Genomic DNA, 7,152 nt, shown 5'->3' on the forward strand with positions numbered 1-7,152 from the left:
GATCTAAAAAGTCTTCATATACACTGTACACGCTGGTGTTTTGGAGGGCATCAGGTGGGGGTGTCGCCTCTGTGGAAGATGGCACATTTTAACTGAAGCTGGTCTTTCAATATCTCACCTACTTACTTGCCTATTTTCACACACTTTATGAATTGTAAACCTCACAGCAGCCCTCACATGGGAGGTGGGGAAGTACCATCCTGTGCCCAGCTGGTGCCCAGCCTCCCACGGGGCTGCCTCTTCCCTGCTGCAGCCCTTGTGGCCTTTGCTTCTGTGCTTTCTTGGGACACACACCACTCTCCATGTTAACACTCATCACACAGGAGCTACCAAAATGGAGTGAACCCAGAGAGTTACCCCTAGGAAATCTGGTCCTCTCTTGCTCCTCCCCTAGATGTGGAGCACAGTTGGGGGTGCTCATGTGGCCCTTTGCCCTCATGTGTTTGCTATCGTCATGCTGGACACACCTTACAGCAGTGTAGAGCATCATTGATTTGAGACAAGTCCCTTCATCTCAGTAAACATTTCTCCTAAGGTCCAAGATAGGTGAATTTTATTGTTTCTTCCAGGAATATAAGTTATTTCCAAGGTGCTAGTTATATTTCAAATATTCATGCAACCATAACATAATATAAATATGTGAGTCAGGTGATAAGATTTGACTATTTCAGGATAGGGGTACGCATTTTGGGACAGGCCTATTTAAATTTAAAAACTTTGGGAATTTTGCTGGGGATGTTCAAAACTGTGGAGCTTTACTAGATCATTTCCCAGTGTGTGCAGATGAGATGGGCGAGAGTTGAAAGCATCTAAAAAACCAGCTGCTTATTAGATCCCAATCTCTAGACAGCTTGCTGTTTTCAAGACCAACATAAATATTAAGTAACCTCACCTCTGATATATAAGACAACAAAGGTCAAAGCCAGCTTGCCAGGGCTGGGATATACTAATTGTTTTCATCAATAAGCATATTAGGGTATTAAAAGATAGTTGAGTGAACCACATTATGAAGCCTGGGGACCGAATCTTCCTGAGTTTAACACAATGGTTAACCCAGCACACGCAGTTGATTCATGAAAGAAACTTGATTTGTGCAAGAGCCCTGATGTTAGCCCTTTAGAAGTTGAGCCTTTCCCTGAGTGAGGTAGTCCCTGGTGACTTCCGCATGCAAAGACCCCCCAGTCCTTCCTGTCTGGTGCCCCACCCCCACCCCAGCCAAGCCCATTCCTACTTCTGCTCCTGAGACCAAGTTTGTAGGGAGAGAGCCTGGCTTACAGAGCTGCCCCACAGACAGAACTTCAGCTGTGACTCAGTAGGTCCGAATGTGCTCAGCAGTTAAACCTGTACTGAAGCTCTGGGACCATCTGCAGCAGAGATAGTTTGTTCACAAAGTCATGATAGCTGATTTAACAATTGACCAAACCCCAAAACTCTGTGTTTAAATTAGCTATAAAGTATTTGGTAAATATCTATTATGGTGAAAGAAATACTATTTGAAGTTAAAATATCCTTAATGAATACTAATTAGGAAATTAAGTTGATAAGTTGTTCTTCTCATTGGCCAAGCAGGAAATTTTGGAAGTGCTCTTCAGTGTGGTGGCCACACGCCAGATGCTATCCCCTCCTTTGCCTTTTCTTTTGCTGACACACTGCTGTTACCAGATGGGGCAGGGAGAGGACATTATGACAGAAAGTTCTCATGAGAGGAGGGTGGCGTGGTACTAGGATATGTTGTGATCACAGCTCACCCATGGTTGCCTTCAATACGAATCTCTTACACAGCAGCCTGTGAAGCAGGTGACCTTTAGGACACCCTTAAGCAGGGAGGGGAGCAGAGCGGCGTCAGTCTGCGGAGGCCGGGTTGCCCGAGTTCAACCTGGTGTCCTCCTCCTAAGTGGCGGCAGGAAATCCACCTGCACTTGTGTGCTCAGCTGTCAGTAATCAATTCCGTACTGAATTTTGGAAGACTCACAGCAAACATATTTAGAACTATGAAAACAACACTGTGAAGTGATGTGTGATCATCTCTAAATCACAAAAAGAACAGGACAATCTTAGCAGTGCTTTAAATTGTAAGAAAAAAGTGTGATTACCTCTTGTATATTATGTAACATTATCTGTAAATTGAATTTATACAGTTTGACTGATTGTATCCTTATGCTATTGAAACAAATATTCTGTCCTTCGTGAACCATTTTTCTGTAAGTTACTGTTTGTGACTTGGCTGTTTAGTTAGTTCCCCTTTGGGAATTCTTGATGGAGTGTGAGTGTGGGGGTGGGAGATCATTATGGGAATGTTAGCATTCCTGATGTAAGTTGTCACAACTTAGGATCTTTGGGGTAACCGTTTCTTAACAAATACCTATTCTGTAAACTGATGCTGTACCCCAAAACTCCCAGTCTGTCTCCATGTGACTGTCCTTCCCCACCAGTGTGCTGAATGCCTCGGCGCTTTACTTATGCACAAGCCCTGTGTTTACAAAGACTCAAACATTAGCAAGTTTTTGATAAATTAATGCTCATTGAATTTTTTTCTAAGCCTCAAACATCTACTCTAGCTATTTCAGTCAGCATTATTGTTTCATTCATTGTAATTCTGGTACCAGAAACTAATGAATTTACCTAATGGTTTTTGTGCTTTACTGATTATGATCCTTTTGGTCATTGTAAATTGAGTTGAATTGGTCCTTAATCATTAACACCTAATACTATTATATTTAGCTTAACTTATGTGTTGCAACTCATAAGTGAATGACAAAAAGGGCTGTTACCTTCTGGATATGTCACAAGAGGCACATAAGAGCGTATCTGAGATCCGTTTGTTTAAAAGACATGCTGGTCCACACGCACTTTTGATCCCTGCAGGTTAACAATGTTAGTCATTGCTGTAGTGCCCTTCCCGCCGCCTCCACCATGCTATTGCTTTAGCATTGTGTGTAATTTTTTATAAAACATGTAACAAGTTCTGACAGTTGGGGTGAGTTTACTCTTGAATTGGGCACTTGGTTCTGTAGTTGGTGGCTAGGGGGCTAATCCCTCCCTTTCAGCGGCCACCATCAGGGCTGGGTAGGCCTGGCGGTGACTTCATGGGACGGGAACCATTCGTTCTTTTGCAATAAGCTCCTCAAACACTGGGCTTTATTTTCCCACAGAATTTCCCACGTGAAAGCCCTTAATAAAATTTACCTCTGAAGGATGAAAACTGGATTTAGATTCTAAAATTCACACAAATATTTTGTTTTTAGGTCTTGAGTCACCACGTCCAAATATAATCCTTGGGTTAGTAATCTGTCATAAAATAAAACGTCCTTCAAGTGCTGGAGAGTTAGACAGGATTGAGAAGAAACGGCCCCGACTTCAACAGGAAGAAGTGGAAGGTTCCATCTACCCCACGATGTCCTTCTGAAGTGTGAAATAGAGAAAACCTGGCTAATTTATTTGACTGTACAAAATACATGTTGATAATTTTTATATTTTCTTAAACTTACTTTTTCAGATGTAAAATTAGAGAATTTCACATGTTCTTTTGGAGTCTATTGCATTACACATCACTACAGACTTTCACTTCATAGCACAAATTTTTAAGTTATGGAAATATGGAGAACTTATCTACTTGGGGTGTTTGTGTTATAAAACAAGTGTCACTAGGTTAAATTACCTTGAAGTAGGTGTCATTTCCAATGTTTAATATGTTGTATAGAGGTTTTTTGTCTAAATATACAAAGGTAAAAAATGAAGTTTCTTGGGCCGGCCCGTGGCTCACTCGGGAGAGTGTGGTGCTGATAACACCAAGGCCACGGGTTCGGATCCCATATAGGGATGGCCGGTTGCTCACTGGGTGAGCGTGGTGCTGACAACACCAAGTCAAGGGTTAAGATCCCCTTACCGGTCATCTTTTTTTTTAAAAAAAAAAAAATGAAGTTTCTTTAGGTTTTGTTGATAGAAATTTCTGTAAGTTGTATTTATATTGCAGAGTATTTTATCACTGTATATTGGGCTGTCAGGTTCTGTTATTTGAAGTAGAATAAATATCTACAAAGAGTTTTGTCTCCTGTGTCTTCACTCAGCCTTTTTGTCCTAACACTGGGCAGTCAGAGGTTGGACAAGGGCACCTGGACCCCCAGCTTCTGTTGCCCTCGGCCCCTTCCTGAACTTGGGGGATGATCCTAGTCATGACTGCCCACCTGGGTTCCCACATTCTTCATCACTCTGCAGGTGTCACACACCCCTGCTGGGGGCCACCAAGGAGCCTCCCTCCCAGGGAACCACAGAGTGTGATGAAGGGGGAAACGTGGTCACAGTGTAACAGTGAGGAGGTGCAGGGATGGGCTGAGTATGTGGCTCCTGGGCAGGAGGTTGCCCCCGAATCCCAGCCCGTTGGGATTCAAGGGAGACTCCAGCTGCCATTCAGGATTCTTAGGAAGTGACTGGGCAGAGTTGGTGGCCCAGACCCAGTACTTGCAGGTGGAATGGAGGTGGCTGTGCATGGCCACCACAGGGGGGAGCATGCAGGTTTGGGTCTGGCCCACCTTCCATATGACAGATTGATCTGGTCACCCTTGAGCCAGCAATTAGCTTTTCAACAAGTGTGTGTGTCCACAACTCAGCCATGAGCATAGACACTGAGGGGATGTTCCTGAACAAAGTGTTGACCAGCCCAGGCAGGACAGGCCTTGTGTGGCAGATTGTTCAGTGGGGCTGGTGTCTCGTTTCCCAGCCAAGCTCATGCAGACCAAGCAGACCTGAGGGAAGTGTAACAAGGGAGGGGACTTCATAAGGGGACCCCTCTGGCCACCAGTGCTAGCCGCACAGCCCCCACTCCCTTCAGACTGCTGTCACAGCTATTGACACTGTCTCCACAATGGCTCCATCACCTCACGGGTCATGGTGAGCTGAGCGGTGACACATGTGCAGGTGTCCCTCATGGAAGACTGCTCTGAAGCGAGCTCCCAGTAGCTGACAGTGAGGAAAGTGGAGTTGGTTTCTCAGGTCCCCTTGCCTCATATCCAGCTGGGTTGACTCAGCACATCCATTGTAAACAAATGACGTTAGAGTGAGTGCGCTTGTGCCCAGGCACCCCTTGGCTCATTGCCACTGTTGTGTACTTCAGTATGGAAGGCAGCGGCTCTGAACTGCTGGTCGGTGGAGCTCGTGTCTGAAGAATAAAGCATGTCCACTTTCCTGGCTGCTGCTCGGTTTTTCTTTCCCTTACCTGACTCAGGACCTGCACAGGACGAGGCAGAGGGGTCTGCAATCCAGCCCGACAGTGACAGTTTGCCAGAGAGCGTAAGTTCCAATTCCACTACACAGACACTAAGGGGTGCCTGGCACAGCCACTGGCTCCACACTTTGTGGCATGCAGGTTGCCATCAGGGTGGCCTCCCAGATGCCTGGGAAAATATGCCCCCACATCAAAGCCCTGTGGCCTTGCAGGCCTCAGATGTTGTCTGGTCTCATTCTCATTCACCCCAAAGCCCTGTTGAAACCCTCCTGCTGCATCAGGCAGCTCTGCCATGCTCCTTCCACTGCTCAAGCACCTGTCCACCCAGACATCTCCTCTAGGACCAGCTCTAATGGCTCCAGCCCATGGTTCCATTTCGCCAACATCACCCACAACACTTGTGCACAGTGCCATGCATGGCTCTCTAGAAACCTGACAGGTGAAGAGTCCAGCCCTAGCCTGTTCCTACACAAGGGCACAGCCATGTCCACCTCACAGGGCAGAGAAATGCCAGGGACAGAGATCCCCGGCTGCCAGTGCACAGGGGCCACTTGGGTGTGGCTCCTAGTCCTGGCACATCTGCCGAGGCAGCTGTCAGAAAGTGGAAAGAGCCATCTCTCTAGAAAACTTGAAGGTGTTGGGGCCTCCAGTGGAGGGTAACACCCAAAGGGAATGGGTACCCCCTACCCCTCCATGCCACGCCAGGCCCTTGGCCCCACTGAACTCCAGGGCATCAGCAGTGGTGGCAGTAGTGGGGCCCTTAGCTGTGGCTGTGCCCTGGACGGGGCCTGACCAGGAGGAAAGGAAAGGAAAGGCAGGAGCCACGTGGGTTTTAGCACAGGCAGGACCTTGTGCACTCAGTGGCAGGGCAGGGCCAGGGCACTTGACTGGTAGCCACTGAGTCCAACACCTGCTTCCTGCAGGACACTCAGCAAAAGAGAGGAAGAAAAACCAAAGTCTCCCATAATTTTATTTATTTATTTATTTATTTATTTATTTATTTTTAATTTTATTTTCTCGATATACATTGTGGCTGATAATTGCTCCCCATCACCAAAACCTCCTTCCCTTCTCCCTCCCCCCTCCCCCCCAACAATGTCCTTTCTGTTTGCTTGTCGTATCAACTTCAAATAATTGTGGTTGTTATATCTTCTCCCCCCCCCGTTTGTGTGTGTGTGTGTGTGTGAATTTATATATTAATTTTTAGCTCCCACCAATAAGTGAGAACATGTGGTATTTCTCTTTCTGTGCCTGACTTGTTTCACTTAATATAATTCTCTCAAGGTCCATCCATGTTGTTGCAAATGGCAGTATTTCATTTGTTTTTATAGCTGAGTAGTATTCCATTGTGTAGATGTACCACATTTTCCGTATCCACTCATCCGATGATGGGTATTTGGGCTGGTTCCAACTCTTGGCTATTGTAAAGAGTGCTGCGATAAACATTGGGAAACAGGTATACCTTCGACTTGATGATTTCCATTCCTCTGGGTATATTCCCAACAGAGGGATAGCTGGGTCGTATGGTAGATCTATCTGCAATTGTTTGAGGAACCTCCATACCATTTTCCACAGAGGCTGCACCATTTTGCAGTCCCACCAACAATGTATGAGAGTTCCTTTTTCTCCGCAGCCTCACCAGCATTTATCGTTCATAGTCTTTTGGATTTTAGCCATCCTAAAAGGGTTGAGATGGTATCTCAGTGTGGTTTTGATTTGCATTTCCCGGATGCTGAGTGATGTTGAGCATTTTTTCATATGTCTGTTGGCCATTTGTATATCTTCCTTAGAGAAATGCCTACTTAGGTCTTTTGCCCATTTTTTAATCGGGTTGCTTGTTTTCTTCTTGTACAGTTGTTTGAGTTCCTTATATATTCTGGATATTAATCCTTTGTCAGATATATATTTTGCAAATATTTTCTCCCACTCTG

This window comes from Cynocephalus volans, chromosome 4 (genome assembly GCF_027409185.1).
Source record: "Cynocephalus volans isolate mCynVol1 chromosome 4, mCynVol1.pri, whole genome shotgun sequence".
Taxonomy (NCBI): Eukaryota; Metazoa; Chordata; class Mammalia; order Dermoptera; family Cynocephalidae; genus Cynocephalus; species Cynocephalus volans.